This window comes from Gallus gallus, chromosome Z (genome assembly GCF_016699485.2).
Source record: "Gallus gallus isolate bGalGal1 chromosome Z, bGalGal1.mat.broiler.GRCg7b, whole genome shotgun sequence".
Lineage (NCBI taxonomy): Eukaryota > Metazoa > Chordata > Aves > Galliformes > Phasianidae > Gallus > Gallus gallus.
In genome coordinates this window covers 34344239-34360760 of record NC_052572.1, presented here as the reverse complement: position 1 = coordinate 34360760, position 16522 = coordinate 34344239, and the positions used below count along the sequence as shown (strand labels likewise).

At 40.9% G+C, this 16522-nt stretch overlaps 1 protein-coding gene and 1 long non-coding RNA gene across 18 annotated transcripts in view; one reads left to right on the top strand and one right to left on the bottom strand.

The window, feature by feature from the left end:
• Nucleotides 1–11253: 11253 nt before the first annotated feature.
• Nucleotides 11254–15120, bottom strand: LOC107052289. 3 transcript variants are annotated; one of them, XR_001464685.3, is made up of 4 exons: nucleotides 14823–15120; nucleotides 13884–14063; nucleotides 13043–13460; nucleotides 11254–12454 (listed from the first exon to the last, which is right to left on the bottom strand). It is a non-coding gene; the product is annotated as an uncharacterized LOC107052289 (long non-coding RNA). The 3 variants fall into 3 exon arrangements; XR_006932510.1 differs by having other exon boundaries at nucleotides 11256–12454; nucleotides 13226–13460; XR_006932511.1 differs by having other exon boundaries at nucleotides 11255–12454; nucleotides 13884–14920.
• Nucleotides 14979–16522, top strand: part of SLC24A2 (solute carrier family 24 member 2) — a 110368-nt gene continuing 108824 nt past the window's right edge. For 4 of the 15 annotated variants that reach the window (XM_040655480.2, XM_040655478.2, NM_001397110.1 and 1 more), the window contains exon 1: nucleotides 15001–15098. The gene's annotated coding sequence lies outside the window, so the exon portion shown is untranslated. Of the gene's footprint in view, nucleotides 15368–16522 lie in introns of all 15 variants that reach the window. The other 11 variants (XM_046905288.1, XM_046905286.1, NM_001397109.1 and 8 more) reach the window with 8 other exon arrangements.

Genomic DNA, 16522 nt, shown 5'->3' with positions numbered 1-16522 from the left:
CCTGGAATGATAAGTAAAGCATGTAGATTTCTGAGCTTCCGCAAGGTTCAGAGAAGAACCATAAGTTTTGGATTCCTACTATAACAACTCTTAGCCCACCATTCACAGCAAGCATGTTGAGGCTGGGACAGCTCCAAGCTATCCAGAAGAAGATCACTACATAAAATCACAAGGCAGTGGCTTCAGTCTGTTGAGCAAGAGGTCAAACAGGCATGTGGGCAGACAGGTCAGTGAGAAGATTAAAAAGTATATGCCTTGGGTGAGTGTCTTGAGAAGCAGGAGGATGAGAAAACAATTATTTTAACATACTATGTGATGAAGAAAATGGGAGACAATATTCTGTTCACAGCTACCGAAGTAAACTTTGTTTTGGGCCAGCTTAGTCACCCTTTGTTCTCTGTCTCCTGCTTTGTGGGAAATAATACAGTTCTCAAAGTTGCAGTCACTGTAAACCCTGGTTAATGAATTTTTATGTTCATGTGCAGAGACAACTTCAGCACAACAAGAAGTGAAAGGGTCTGGTTAGTAAAGTCAGCAACACTGAAGGACTTGAACACAGAAAAAGTCCAATATTTTTTTACACTGAAGCCTCTAGGGAAGGGCTTGGACCTCACCAAACAAATAAACATATAGAAAAGTGTTTGAGAGTAGCAGAGAACATGCAAGGAAAGGAACAGGGATCTGCCAGCCAGTAAAGCTACGCCTTTGCTGTTAGGAATAAAATTAGAATTGCCAAAATTCGAGATAAGATTGAAGTTCTGAAGCAAATCAAGTTTAGATTTACCAGTGCTACCTGCAGAAAAAAGAAAAGTCTCTGTGGGAGGCTGACGTGATTATTAAGCTGAATCTACGTATTTACAAAAGTAAAATGAGTATTCTAACTGGATGTGCAACAAAGATGATGACATTGATAACATGGATAAAGAGAAAGAATAGCTAATAAAATGACAGCATGGAAGGGGAAATCACAGCCTAAGTAGCAGAGGATATAATAAACTTCAAGTTGATTCTGTGTACCTAGAAAGTGGTGTGAATAGTGTTTGTAGCAAAGAAAAGCAGAACGCCAATCCAGCCATTAGGCTGCATTTACATGATGATTAAGGTCATATTTGCACAGTAACAGATCATCTGGCAGTAGAAAGCTGAACTTGAATAGAGGGACTGTATGATTCCCATATCTGTCAAATTTGACAGCGTATGATACAGTGTCAGGTTTACACTGGCTGCAGGAAGACAGATAACACTTGAATAGATACTGTAAGTGTAATAAAAAGACACCATCCTTGTTTAAGAGTACTCCAAGTTTTCTGTTTTTAAGACAAAGAAGAACTGGTAGAAGTCCTGGGGTCAGACATTTTGTGAAGCCTGTAATACAATGCAACATGCAAAAATAGATTGTATAGTCAGGAACAGGGACACGTAAGCCTGGAGATTCAGTCATAGGTAGCAGGTTTTGCAGCAATAAAGATATGATAGTAAACCAGATGATGGGTGGCAGGTTGGGAATGTTTCTACTGAATGTCATGTTCAGTCCAAGGAGGTTTTAAAAAGCATTATCCCTAATGTGACATATTTGTGTTTTACTCATTGTATTGAAAAGTCTTCTCAAACTAGACACTTTGTCCTGAGTAGCTTCCACTTAGATTATTTTTTCTCATCCTATTCTAATATATGCAGAAACTGAATTTTCTTCCTTAAAATCAGCAAAATATTTGACATGGAGAGGGAACCTTCCTGTAAATGATACGGACTTCCACACAACCTAGCCATGCAGTGACTGATGTCTCTTTGTAGCACACTGAATTTTTACTTTCTTCATGTATTTGTCACTCAGAATGCATCATTAGAAGAACTGGTTTGTGGCAATTTAAGTATACCTAATTACTTAGTCAGTCTGATCTCTATGAGGTCAAGGCTAATCTCTTCTAAAATCCAGACCTTCTGCTTTTGTTTAATATAGCCCTCTGAGATTAAAATGGGATTAGAGTTTATCTGATGGGGAGAGCAGCATCTTCAGTTGAACTCTTATACTGTTCTTTTGCAAACACCACTAGGTGGAAATGGTGTCTTGCCGTGGCCCTGGGCCCTATACATCAATATACATACAGCACTTGTTGACTTTTGCGCCCCCATGTGAAGTTTTGAAAGTAGAGTTTATTATTTCCCGTAACCAGATCCAAAATTATTCCTTACAAATGGAATATATAGGCAGGGATATTAGACCTTGCTTTTTTTTCCTCATTCCTCTCTATGCATTTTAAAGTTACTACAGCAGTAAAACTTAAGTGAATTTAAATAACTGGGAGTTGCCAAACTATACATTTAATAAGGTGTTTAAAATTCCTTATGTTTCATTACCCAGCTTTATTCTAAAACTGTTTTCTCTTTTTTTAAACATTCGTACTGATTCAACCCAGGCCATTCTGTGATTCTATGATTATGCTGAACTGAGATGTTTTTAATTTATCTTGGTTCTACACCTAAGTTATAGATATTCCAGAACATGTCTATGTGTTCCAAATGATGTGCCTCAAATTTAATTTGTGATAAAGACAAGTAGAAGAATTGCCAAAACAAACAAACAAACAAAAAACCCCAAAAACAAACAAACAAAAAAACAACCAACCAAACCAAACCCTAACCATGATAATGTTAGTCTGCCACAGGTTTCTTTTCCCTGTGTTTTGAGTATAGCTATTCTTCTGCAGTACATTCCATCTCAACACATTATTTTTACATTAAAGTCTAAGACTGTAATGTGAGGCTAGCAGTGAAAGTAAAATGAACAAAGATATTTGATTAATGTATTCTCATTATCCAGATTCTACGAAATCCAAAAATAATACAACTTTCAATGATGAGGATGATGTAAAATGTCACTGGTAAAGTGCACCAAAAAGCTCAATATGGAGAGAGTTCTGAAAGTGCTATTTTTGCACAGACAGACTGCTTGGCTGCTGTCCTGGATTTCAGCCTGCTCTAGATGAGGTGATGCTGTGGCTGTAGCTAAAGTAATTAACAAGGTCAATCCTGCCAGCTCAGTATAAACCTGAAGTAACAGCACTGAGGTTCAGAACAAGAATGACTGAGAAGAAAAGCAGGTATTTTATCCTAGGTTGTAGCACTGCCAATACCAGACCATACTGCAAGATGAATTCAGCATTTCGTTGCTTTGGAGTGATCCTTAGCCATTGCACCCCACTCATGCAGGGGTTGTTTCTCAGGTGATATTATTTACTAATAGCAGAGTTGGAATCATTCAGCAATCAAAGTTAGATCCTTACCTTCTTTCATAGAATCACTAAGGTTGGAAAAGACCTCTACATCATCTAATCCAACTGTCAAAACATCACCACCGTGACCACTAAACCATGTCACTCGCTGCCACATGTATATATTTCTTGAAAACCTCCAGGTACAGTGACTTCACCACTACCCTGGGCAGCCTATTCAAATACCTCACCACTCTTTCTGAGAATAAACTTTTCCTAATATTCAAGCTGAATCTCCCCACGCTCATTTTAAGTCCACTACTTCTCATCCTGTCATTGCTACCTGGGAGACTAACCTCTATCTTGCTGCAACCTCCTTTCAGGTCATTGTAGAGGGTGATAAAGTCTCCCCTGAGCCTCCTCTTCTCCAGACTGAACAATCTCAGTTCCCTCAGCAGCTCCCCACAAGACCTGTGCTCCAGACCCTCTCCCAGGCTTGTTGTTCTTCTCCAGACATGCTCCAGGGCCTCAATGTCTTTCTAGTATTGAGAGGCCCAAAAGTTAGTTTGTCTTTGGCTCTATTGGATGTTGAAGCAAAAGCCAGCCCTCTTGAAAGACCAGCGTGCCTGCCAGAGAGTTGACTGAGTTACTAAAAATTTTCAGAGGAAGCTGCAGAAGGTGCTTCTGTAAGAGGGACAATTACATTTTCTTGATCATATAGGATCAGCTACCACATACTTTGACTTGTGAAGACGATACGTGCATCGAAAGTTTCAAACGTCACGCCAAATGAGAATGCATGAGAATATCATACCCATACATGAAGTACAGAATCCTTTATCCACAAGATCATCAGATGTCATCTTAACAGAGTACAGTACTGTCTGAATACATGAGGATGAAAAAAGCAGTTATTGCTGTTACCAACACGCTATAATAATTTGCCATAATTTCCTAAGAAGTAACCTAGCATTCCCTCCTTGTCTGACAGCATAACTAAATTCTTTTTTACCGTTATAGTGCCTGTAAGTTTCTCCTTGAAGGCTTGGTAGTGTCTCTTGTAACTATTCTGAAATTTCATTATGGTAAATAATGTAGAAATCTGTTTTTCACTGATTTTGAAAGGTCACAAGAACCTGCAAAGTTACTTTGTTCACCACGTCATCGAAGAAAAGAATAACCAGTACTCAGAAATATTCACTGATTCCATCTGGTTGGAATTGCTCATCTACTATGGTTATTGTAATAAGAGAAAATCTAGTTCCCGAGTAGCAAACAAAATTCTAGGTCATGGTGCCCAACTATGATCATTTTGTAAAACATAATTTCCAGGCTACATAGCTAACATTCTCCAATTTCTGCCTGACTGTAATGTCACATAATAATACATTACCTTTGGTCCTAAATTGCTTAGTAGAATGATTGGTTCTCAATTCATCTTAATGGCTGAAAATGGAATTATAAATTGTTAAGATAATTTTGTTCCTAAACTTTCATATTATCCAATTCATGTCACTGCTCTCATGGGATTCTTGACAAATATTGTCATTACTTTGTGTTTTTTCCCTTTAAATTCATATGATATCAAGTATAATAGGAAAATCCAAGCTCATCTTCTTGTTGCCTGTGCTCCTCATGGAAAGAACATATTCAATTTCCTAATCACAAGGCCCGGAGAGCATATGAGCACAGGACCAGTATATGCTTGCAGGGAAAACACTTTTTAAAGGGACCAAAACAGCAATCAGCCTTATGATGAAGAGTTGAAGATGTATTCTGTGTTGAAAATATTCTCTGGAATTATTCCCTAAGTGTTTTCATTTTTTCACTCATTCCTATATTCTGCCCAGAGCAATGCAATTTTTTGTTCAGGAGATGAAAATAAACTTCCTGCTATTCTTAGTTAGCAAATATGGCCTTTTTTTTTTTTTTCCTCTGGGTTGACATACAGTTGATATAGGATAACTGTTTCTAAAGTAAAAGGCTTCATCCACTGTCTCTGTGCTTCTAACAAATAGATAGAAATGTATCTTGTGCATCAGAAAAAATGTGCAAAGCCAACACCAAAAATGCTTAAATTGAATCTCAGAAAAAAACCTATCCCTTTAAAGAACTTCAATTTTGTTGACTAGGAATTGATCTTCTAACACCTAAGAGATTTCTTTACTAGAAAACAGAATATAGTGTGCTACATGATATTGCATCAGTCTTTCTTGCCAGATACTACACAACTGATAATGCCTGACAGTGGGATGTTGCATAATAGACATAAATTGAAGAACTGGCACGGAGGGTAGATTTTGTAATTGACGTATCTCAACAAAATCAATTCAGCAGGTTAATGGAAAATGATCTAAAGTAATTACAGCAGCCAATGAAAAATGGTATTTGTTGTCAGATTTTAATAATTGTTGGCATTGTTAAAAGATAAGATGACATAACTAAATTATGGCTTGCCAGTACAGAGGCTTTTCGTGACAACAACTTTAAAATGAGAATGCATTGTTAAAATAGGGGGTGAAATCTCTTGGTTGCTACAATTATGCAAATATGTGAAAGGCTGCATCCAAGAGGGAAAAAAAAACAGAGGGAAAAAAAAAACCACTAAAAAAACACTAACACTCATTGCAGTTTCAGACGTAATATGCTTACATATTTAGCATCATAGACTCATGAAATTATTACGGTTGGAAAAGATCCCTAAGATCATCTAGTCCAACTGCCAGCTCATCACTACTGTACCTACTAAACCACGCCACTCAGGGCCACATCTCTGTGTTTCTTGAACACCTCTAGGGACTCAACCACTTCCCCGGGAAGCCTGTTCCAATGCCTAACCACTCTTTCAGAGAACGTATTTTTCCTAATAATCATCTGAAACTCCCGTTTACAACTTGAGGCTACAATTTCTCACTTTATCAGTAGTTACCTGGGAACACAGGCCAACCTCACCTTGCTACAGACCTCCCTTCAAGGAGTTGTAAAGAGTGATACAGTGTCTTCTAAGCCTTCTCTTCTCCACAGAATCCCAGTTTCCCCATCTGCTGCTCAAAAGACTTCTGCTCCAGATCCTCCACCAGCTTTGTTTCCTTCCTTTGGACCTGCTCTAGCACCTCAGTGTCTTTTTTGCAGTGAGTTCAAAAGGGAACACAGAACTCAAGGCGCAGCCTCATCAGGGCCGCTTAAAGAGGGGTGATCACTTCCTTACAATGGCTACAGTATTTCTGACACAAGCCTTGTGTCTTGGCCTTCTTGGCCACCTGGGCACCCTGCTGGCTCCTGTTCAGCTGACTGTCAGCTAACACGCTGACACGTGGGACATCATCTGCTATAGGAAAAAAACCAAAACCACTACTTTCTGAAAGTTTCAGCAACAATACAAGGTGCTTACAGATCAAATGAAAATGGTTATAAAGCTTAAGAAGTTGACTAACTACAGGAATTTGACAACGCATGTTCTAAATCAGTAGAAGAGTAAAATATGTTTTGGAAAAATCAGGTATGGTATCTGGAGCTGGAGCTGTAAAAAACTCAGGAAGTCTTGAGCAGGCCTCCTACAGTGGTTGAACTATTGCACAGAAAACACATTCATCCATAGATTTGGGACTTGCAAAAATTTGCAGTCACTGATGTTTGAAAACATATAGCTTTCTCCAGGACTTCACAGCAGCAGGTTGAACTTTATGGGGAGAACCACACCCAACTCCATATTGTGGCCACCAGTGTCTTAAGAGGCACCCACATGCCAGTTAGCTCCAACATGCCCACAAGTAGCACCTGGCAGCAGGGCTCCCCTCTGCCTCACTAATCCCTTCCTCAGGGCATGGGCTGCAGCAAAGCATGGCCATTTGTCCTTCTTTGGTTCCTCCCAGCTTCATCCAGGAGCCCTGTCTGACAAAGCTGCCCCAAACTAGCTGTGCAAGACAGTCCAGAAACTCACTAGCACATTTGCTGATTCTACCCCCATTTAAGACTCATGGCATCTGTGCTCTGCTAATACATTTGCTGGAGAGAAGAGAGGATGTTTGGTATTAAATTGTGTTGATTTGTGTCCTGGTTTCAGCTGGGACAGAGTAGATTTTCTTCACAACACCTGGCATAATGCAAAGTTTTTGTTTTCTGTAAGTGGAGGGACATTTTGATCAGTCTTTTACACCAACTCCACTCAGTTTTATAGTTTTTTCCACACACTGTCACATAGTATGGAATATCCCTTTGGCCAGTTTCGATCTCTGTACAGTACTGCTCAGCAACAACTAAAACATCAATGTGTCATCAATATTGTTTTCCCTCCTAATGCCAAAATATACCATCGTATCACAGTACTAGGAAAATCAGCTTGGTCCACTCTGAAACCAGTAAGGCTTACTATGAGAAATCATTACCTTCTGCCCATAATAAAGTTTCAGATAAAAAACTTTAGAGATGGGTGTAATATACTTATATGAGGATAAATATAACATTTGCACATACTTAATTTTGATTTTTAAAATGTATTAGTTAGCAGTTTAGGACAATTAGTGGCAGAACAGGTCTCATATAAAAATAAAAATGATGAATAGCAACACTTCTTGTTTCTATTGCCTGCAAAGTCCTCTGTTTTGGAAGTAACTTAACAGGTAGACAACTCCATCCTCCCACCCCCTCAAAATAAAACATAAAGCTAGGATAAAGTGGCATTACAACGAGATTGACAGGATCTCAGACACCATACAAAACCTCAGCAATTGAGGAAATTTCCCTAATTCATCCACTTTGAACTCTTGGACTAAGCAGGCCATAGTCTACATAAAATAACACATCTTCTGTGCTGTCTAGGAGGTGGTAGAAATCATTCACAAAGGGAATAATTTTGCCAAAGTACATTTGGTTTCTATGCTTTGCTAGCCCATACAGGCCACTTTAGTGGAGATATCTCCCTCCCTCAGGCACTTGAAAACCACATTCTTGATTTACTGTGTAAACACCTACACTGTCCCAGGCGTCATTCAAGCCTCTATTTGTCCAACATAAACTTACTTCCTACTCCTCTCTCTCCTGTCCAAAGCATCACTTGAGTAAGACACAGGCCAGTCCCAAACTCTTTTGCTTTGGTACATTTGAAACAGCACAGGCAGTACCTTCCCAGCTTTTCTGACATCCTAAGTGGCAATAGCCATTAAGTACTTTGAGGAAGACTTTCAGACGCTGCAGGAAGTGATGCTGATGGTCCAGCTGGAGGCAGCTACAAAAAGTCAGCATCTTTAAGATCTGACACAGAACAGAGAATCTCATCATTAAGGATCATATATCTGGACTAGCCCCAGATCAAGTAATTGTGTTCTGTCTTCTTAAATGGTCCTTAATGTAATAAACATGTTACAGTGACATTTAGACCATCTAGCTGGCAACGCATCTGAGCTTTTTGAATATTTAAGCCATCTTCCAAATTATCTACCATTTGTTTATTCCAATCTTAGCCCACACATTAAACTGTATCATAATCAAGATGGATTTTAAAACAAAAATATGGTTAATTCCAGATCCTTTTATTGTATTTTCTCTTGAATTTCAATTGTGAAATTAATTCTTTGCTGCCTCTCTCAAACCACTCTCTTGGAATGTTTCATTTATCTGATATTTTAAGAACTAGTGCAGTGCACCAAAAAGATCAGAATTATTCTAAGGAACATAAGTTTGTAAACTTGAGAAATTTGGCTAGGTTGGGACAAGTATCCACAAAAGAGCTGTAATGAATGTAAAAAAAAATTGTTCATAGTTGAATAATTTAGACAGTCTAGGATCGAGCCTTCCACTTTAAAAAAATATTAGCTTGTCTTCAGAAAGCTTCTCAGAGTATCCATTTACTCCACTTCCAACTTCCCTTTCATGTTTTGATTCCAGATTCTCTCATTAGTTTGAAAGGTCTGTTTTGTTTTTTTTTTCAGTTGATGGGACTAATTTTGTAGCGCTGCTTTAAACCACTCTTTTGATCTGACTCTTAAATTCAATACAGCATGAGTCAATGTTGTGACCACTACCAAATGCAGAGCCTAATACGTCATCCGTTCTTTGAAATATTTTTGTTTCTATTGCATCCATTAAAAATTTTGAAACTCCAGTGACAGGCAGGGTCTCTGTTCTTTTGGCCTCAGCATGTTTTTGCCTGTTGTATATGAACATCCAGCTTTAAGTTCACACATGCAGGACTATTAACCAAGCAGTGTTAATTGGTACTGTGTACACCAGGACCTAGTAGTGGGTAAGGGAATTGACATCTTTCCTTCCCTTCCCATTTCTCTTCCCCTTCCCCTCCTCCTCAGAAGTATCTAGTGCCTGTGGCAGGGGGGTTGAAACCAGATGATCTTTGAGGTCCTTTTCATCCAGGCTATTCTATGATTGATTGATTCTACAATCTGGGAGCTAGCACTGACTTCAATCCTAAGATGCTGTTGTTGTCATTTTATTTTTACTTGTTTTGGTGTTTGGTTTCTGCACACCAGCTACCTGTGTAGTGGGTTAGTCGGTAGATTATTTCATAAATGCTCACCATTTCACATCTCACTATTCAAGGACAATTTTAACCTTAGATTTATTTCCACAAGGTTTGAGTTTACTTGAAAATCAGATTACTTCAAAGATGCAGATAAATATCTTGTAACACATCAAGTGAAAGAAATATGAGAAGGTTGAACATATGGACAGAAGAAAAGAAAGAAAAGGGTAATTACAGCATGATGGCATAGCAGAGAAAATAGTTTAATTTGTGAGAATGGTATGGCCAGTGGGAGATATTTGCCTCCAGCTCTGCCTTGACGATGGTCTAGGCAAAAATAGATCGTGTAAGTAATCAGAGTTATAGCTTGTATCAAGCTTGACCTTGTCCTGGTTTCAGCTGCAACAGAGTTGATTCTCTTCATAGTGTGTGGTACCATATTATGTTTTGGCTTTAGGAGAATAACAGTGTTGATAACACAGCAATGCTCCAGCTGTTGCTGAGCAGTGTGGTGCAGAGCCAAGGACGTTTCAGTTTTTCAGCTTTTTGGACTGAGGATGCTCAAGGAGCTGGGAAAGGGCAGAACCAGGACAGCTGACCCAACTGACCAAAAGGATATTCCACGCCATATTCATCATTTTGAACAGTAAAACTGGAGGGAGTTTGCCTGGGACAGAGGTGCTGCTCGGGTGGTGGCTGGGTATTGTTAATCACTTGTTTTGTATATATCTATTACAATTACTATTATTTTTCCAGTCCTCTTTTTGTCTTCCTAAATAGTTTTCATCTCAACCCATGAGTCCTGTTTTGCTTTTTTTTTCTCATTCCCATCCTCTGGGAAGATGCTGAGGCACTCTAATGTGTTTCAAAACACGGGGAGCAGGAGATCTCAGGTCGAGGCTCTGAGCAGCAAGATACATGAAACTACTGGGAAGTTGCCAGTGATATTGGAGCTCATCCACCAAACCAGCAAGCAACCCTAAGGCTGCTTGAATTGCCAATTTGCAGGGGTCTTTTCTCATAAACAAGCCCGGTAGGCCACAGGTTATAATTAAATAAGTATTCCCTTTGACTCCATGGCTCCTTGCTGAGGTTAAATAATGGCACTAACATTCATGGAACGTCATAGGAACAAATTAGCATGTCTGAAAGAGAAAGGCATCTGAAGGAGAGAGTCATATTGCCTCACTCCCTGCTCACTGGAAATTTCTATTAACGTTTAAGTAAAAACAATCACCTAGGCATTCTATATCTAGATAAGTGGATTTCAAGAAGGATGCAATATACTTTCTGTCATGTCACTAGATGTTATGCTGTGGTGGTTCTGCTCTGATACGGATGTCTCAGGCCTGGAGTTGGACTTGATGACCCTTACATGTCCTTTTCAACTCAGGATATTCTGTGATTCTATGAAGGCTGCCCCTCAGGGAGACTACCATACTCATTTATGATTGCCTAGTCATTATTTTGAATATTATGTAAGAAAAACACTTTATTTAGTATTCTGTAAATATTGCAGGAAAAAAAAAGACTTTGTCCTTTGATGGTATTTCCCCATTTCCTTCATAGTGTTCATTAGCAGTAACTCTGAATCAAAAATTTAGCCTCCTTACCAAAGGATGTTACAGTGCTCATTGTAACTAAGCAGAACACAGCCAAAACCACCAGATTTCTCACACTGCATATTAAAAAACAAAAATGAAAAACAAACAAACAAACAAAAAACTAAAATAATCTGAAACCCCTCACAGATTTACAATTTTTATTTACAATTTTACAATTAATTTAACAAAATATAAATCTGCATTACAACTGATCATGTCTTAAACAGTAATCATATCAAGAGTGTTTCGAAAAGCAAGCGCTAACAAGTGGAATGTAACCCACTGCAAGTTAAAGAGCTTTCAGATCATATTAAAACTATGCTTACAGTGAGGTAAATTACACCTTCTATGTCTTCTGCAACTACAGCCTGAGTGTGGTCAGACAGTGGTGTGACAGCAATTAGCAGCAGTTGCACAGTAACACCAGTCTACACAGCATCTTGGTTCCCTAGTCTGAGTCTACTACTGTGTAGAAGTTCAACTTTATTTCCCAGTGTACAGAGTGAAATAAGAAATGCTTCTAATTCCAGGCATTTGCAAAGCTTCCTCATCACTGAGAATTTATAGCAGTTTCTGAATGGTAAGTTTTAATAGCCTCTTTATTATGAGCTACCAGAAACAATTGTTCTGGTGATTAATTTAAATAAAGCTGTTTAATTTTTCACAATACCATGAAAAATATATTAATTGGGTTCTAGACAGTTTCTGCTCCTCAGACACTGTGATCTATATATGTGTTCACTTATTACTTGTACTACTACACAAGCAAATGGTGTGACATACTTTAGTGTTGAAGACTGTATCAGTGTTCTAATTTAACAGTGTGTTGTCACCTTTGTCACCCTCTTCTTTCACTCATTATACTCTGCAACATATGGGGGGAGGGAGGAGGGAGAAAAAGATATTTCAAATGTCACCTGTTCACAGATGCAATTAGCATTTAAAAGCTTAAAATCAATTTTCATTCAAATATGCCGCTTCTGTAGCCATGGTAACCACCTCATCAGCTTTATCTTCCAGCTTTAGAAGGTACTGCTGTGATACTTGGAGATGTTGTCATTCAGGATTTTTCATTTGGCTCTCTCTTCCTTCCCTCTCCTGCACAAAAGACACATCTGTGCTTGCTCGTACCAAGTCTGGGATGTAAAACAGCAAGAGAAATACTGCAAAAGAATAAAGAAGAATGCTTTACTGTTTCAGAGGGTGCATCCCACATAGTAAATTAAAAACAATTTATGTGTCCTGCTCATATAAAAATGAACGACTAGTCATGTGCACAAACGCATAGGTGCAGAATGCATTTAGCTAGTAGATGTCTTTTCTCTTCTTACTTATGAGAAACATAGAGCCAGATGTAGGCCAAGGATAGACTCATTCAACTGATCCAATTATACTGCATTTAGCCAGGATATGCCCTGACATTTAATTTTGAGAGAATAATACAGACTCTGTGTTATTGTTAGTTATGTTCCTAGCAGTAATTGAACAGTGCTTTTTTGTTTCTGTCACCATCATTATGCAACACGTAGGTGAGAACAGGTCAAGGCAGAGATACCTATCTCGGTACCATACCATTTTTGTTGTTATGGCTTCTATTTTCCTTGGCCTGCAGTAAGTGTTTGTTATTGGGAAAAAAAACTGCCGCAGACACAGTAAAACATATGGATACTGCAATTCAAGTATTTTCATTATAATATATATAATGTTATTACAGCTGATCTTCTCTCACTGTGGTCATTCACAAGACTCACCTGCTTTCACTTGTATTTCAGAAGCTGATGGATACTGGGGCACTACACACATACATATTCCAGCCTGCCTCTGGCCATCTGCGAAGCTGCAAGAACATCCTGACATCTTTTTTCAAGGCCATTTTTTCACAAACTGCAAGCCCACAATGCACCAAGCATAAGAACTCACATAAGCACACTTACCTCTAACCCCTGGCATTGCTGAGTAGGAACACAGTTGGATATTTGAGATGCAGCTCTTCCATCTTTGGTTTGCGTATATGGATGCCGACCAAAAACCTTCATTTTAATCAGTTCTTGTGTATGTCATGGCCCTACATGGATGGTCAAAGCAGCTTCCACATGCTTTTGTATATTTCAGGTGCACAATGATGCAAGTGTGGGTAAACAACAGGCGTCCTCCATTACCTATCAGCCACTAAAATGAGAACCTCCCAGTGTGAAATGCAACCGAACCACCCGTGCCAACACTGTCTTCTATGGGTGCTTAAAAGACGTTGCCCTTACTGGAAACTTTTGAAATTCTGGAAATGCTTTGTGAACATTTTGTATCTCTTGCATGTCTGTGTTGTCCCTTAGATACCTATTGCTTTTTGTGCACAAGTTTTCACCATCTCACAGCTCCCTAGAACTTATGGGTTTCCCATCATTGCTGAGGCAACCTAAAAGGCCCACGCCATTGAAAACTGCAGGTAGGGAGATGGGAATAGATGACATGCTTCAGACTTACTTGGACAACCAATATCTTTCATACAATATCCCCAGAATAGCTGCGACAATACTTAAAATGTCCATTGTTGTTCTCTCCCCCCCCCTTCCCCCACTTAATCAAAACACTTACATCTTTGTATTCCCCACAAATACAGTTATGTTGTTCGCCATCTGGTGAAATCACAGGTCAGAAATGAAGGCAGTAGAGGCTGGAAAAACCAAAGTGATTCTCTAGCCCAAAGTGGCCAAGAGTACTATACTATCTGCTCGCTGCTTGCGGTAGACTTCTTCAGGACTCGAAAAGGTATCACTGAAAAACAGAGTAACATTAGTGAGCTGCAACCAAGCATTTCCTCGATCTCAACTGCAAGGCTGTACTGCCCACCCCCACCCAAGCAGGCTGCATCTGCATGTTCTCACCTGATCTCTGCACTCGTCAGGTATTTCTGCATGAAAGTCCTTTCCAGCTCTGCTCACTCAGTGAGCATCTTCCTGGGGGGCTGGCCTGCCTACATTAGGTTACCTCACTGAACCCACAGATCGCTACACGGCTCTGTGTAACAAAGGCATCAAGTAGGACCACGAGTGGTATTTCAGCAGAGCAGTGCCTGCACGCCCTAGTGGGTCTGCAGCACTTAGCACACGGAGGCAGCTGTGATGCTGAGGCACTGCAGCAGTTCCACCTGTATTTGACTCTTGAATTTATTGCTTAACAAACCACGGTTTACCAGGGATATACCTGTATTGAAAGACGAAGGAAGGGAAAGTCTGGATCTGAACTTCCCGTTTTCTAGGGAGCGCAGTTCATCGGTCCCCGTGCCAACTTTGAAGAGCAGTTTAAAGACACGTATGTTTCTAAGTACATTACTGATGATTAATAACTATCGGTGGGCACGTCTCCTTCCTTAAAGTCAGAACCAAAACGCAATGTTCCTTTCTTTCATTTCCTGATTTCCCTTCAGAATACATTTGGAACAAAGGACGCGCTGATGAGAAGACATTTCCTTTTTAAAATTACCACTCTCCTCAAAGCTCATCATTGCCTACGGAGGCAGCGAATGTTACTTACCCCCCGTTAACCGGCAACCCGAGACGTAAGGAAACGCGCAGCCCCTGCTGCCGCTCCCTTACCGCTACCCGCACTCCCGTACTCGCCGGGGGGGTGGTGGGGCTCCCAGACCCCCCGGCGGCCCTGGGCGGGAGCGAGCCGCCTCCTGCCCCGCCTGTGCGGGGCGGTGCGGACCCGCAGCCACCGCCCGCCTTAGTCAGCGCGGTAAGGGGCAGTCGCGGCGGCCGCGGGTGCCCGAGCCCCTGCGGGCGTCGGAGCCGGGCAGAGCACCTGCGGGTGAGCGACGCCGGGCTCGGGCGGGCGGGGCTTGGGCTGCGGCGGAGCGGGGCTGCCTTCCTCGGGCGGGGCCGCCCGCCCCCGTGGGTGGTACCCGGCTGCTGCGGGGCGCCCCGTGCCCCAGGCAGCCGCGAGCAGACGGGCAGGTCAGTGCCTCGGCGGCTGCGGCACGGGGAGCGCGGCTGGGCCGGCTCGCCGGAGGGAGAGGAGAAAAGTTTGTGCGGTGCGGAGCGGAGCGGTGCGGGGAGAACTTGGGCTGAGTTTGTGCGGTGCGGCGGTGCGGCATCTCCGCGGGGCGCGGGCAGAGGCTGACGGGGTGCTGAGGCCAGGCTGGGCAGGGGGAAGCTGGGTCGAGGGGTCGGTCCCTCCGGCACGAGCGGTGCACGAAGAGATGATGCCGTTCCGCTGCCTGCCCTGTTTGGTGTTCGTGTGGCAGGCTGGTGAGCGTAACTCTCAGGTGGAAAATAGAATATCTCCGCCGCGGTGCTGTATTTTGCAGATAGAGCCGTGTTTCTATGACATCTTAGCGCGGGTGCCGTTTGTAAAATCAGGAAAAGCTGCACGTGACTTAGGAACTTTTATGTAGGTAACTCTGTGTTGTAGCTGTAATTCTCTCTTTGAGAACACAAAATCAGCATTTTATATGTTCTTCAAAATTCAGCCTTGACTGCAAGTGCCGTGAGTATGTGGTGTAATGCAGTGGTTTTACACTGTAATCGGAAGTTATTGATAGTCGATTGTACATTTTGTGCTGTAGAAGATGTGATTTGCTATGCGTAACGTGTATGCAACTAATTTCTATGTTATAGTCTTCGAATTAGGTAATCGCAGTCCCTGTTATATAATAACTACTTCTTTTTTCTTTCCCGTATCGAAAGTATTGTCCTTCCACCGCTCTCTGCTCTGACATACGTGAATAGTCTTCCTCATATTCTCAAAGTTTCAGCATCACCTTTAAGTTTAAGGCATGAACTTAAACTGATTTTTTTAACAAAATCTGTAAGAAGGGCGCTTTTAAACAATACGTGACCAAAAGTATTCAGCTTCCTACTTTTATAGCTGAATGTGTGAGATAAATGAAATCAGAATCAAAGGTGAAAGAAACTCTTGTGTTATCTGGTCCAAACTAACATCCTAGATCTAGTCAGAAGCAAACTGAATTCTTTGTGTAAACTTGAGCTGATTTTGCAGAGGAGTTAAAGAAGCTGTGTGTACCTCAGATCTTCATTTTGATCCTATTACAACAGCTCGGTGTGTTACCTACACATTATAATGACTTGCTCTATGCGTGTGTAACGTTTCAATTAATACTACCTTGGCTGCATGGAAGCCTGATGAGATGCCTGTTACACTTTGATTGCTTTTTCATACATTACTGCCTCTGCGTTTGGGAATTGGGCATTACGTGATTGTAGAAGAAAGTA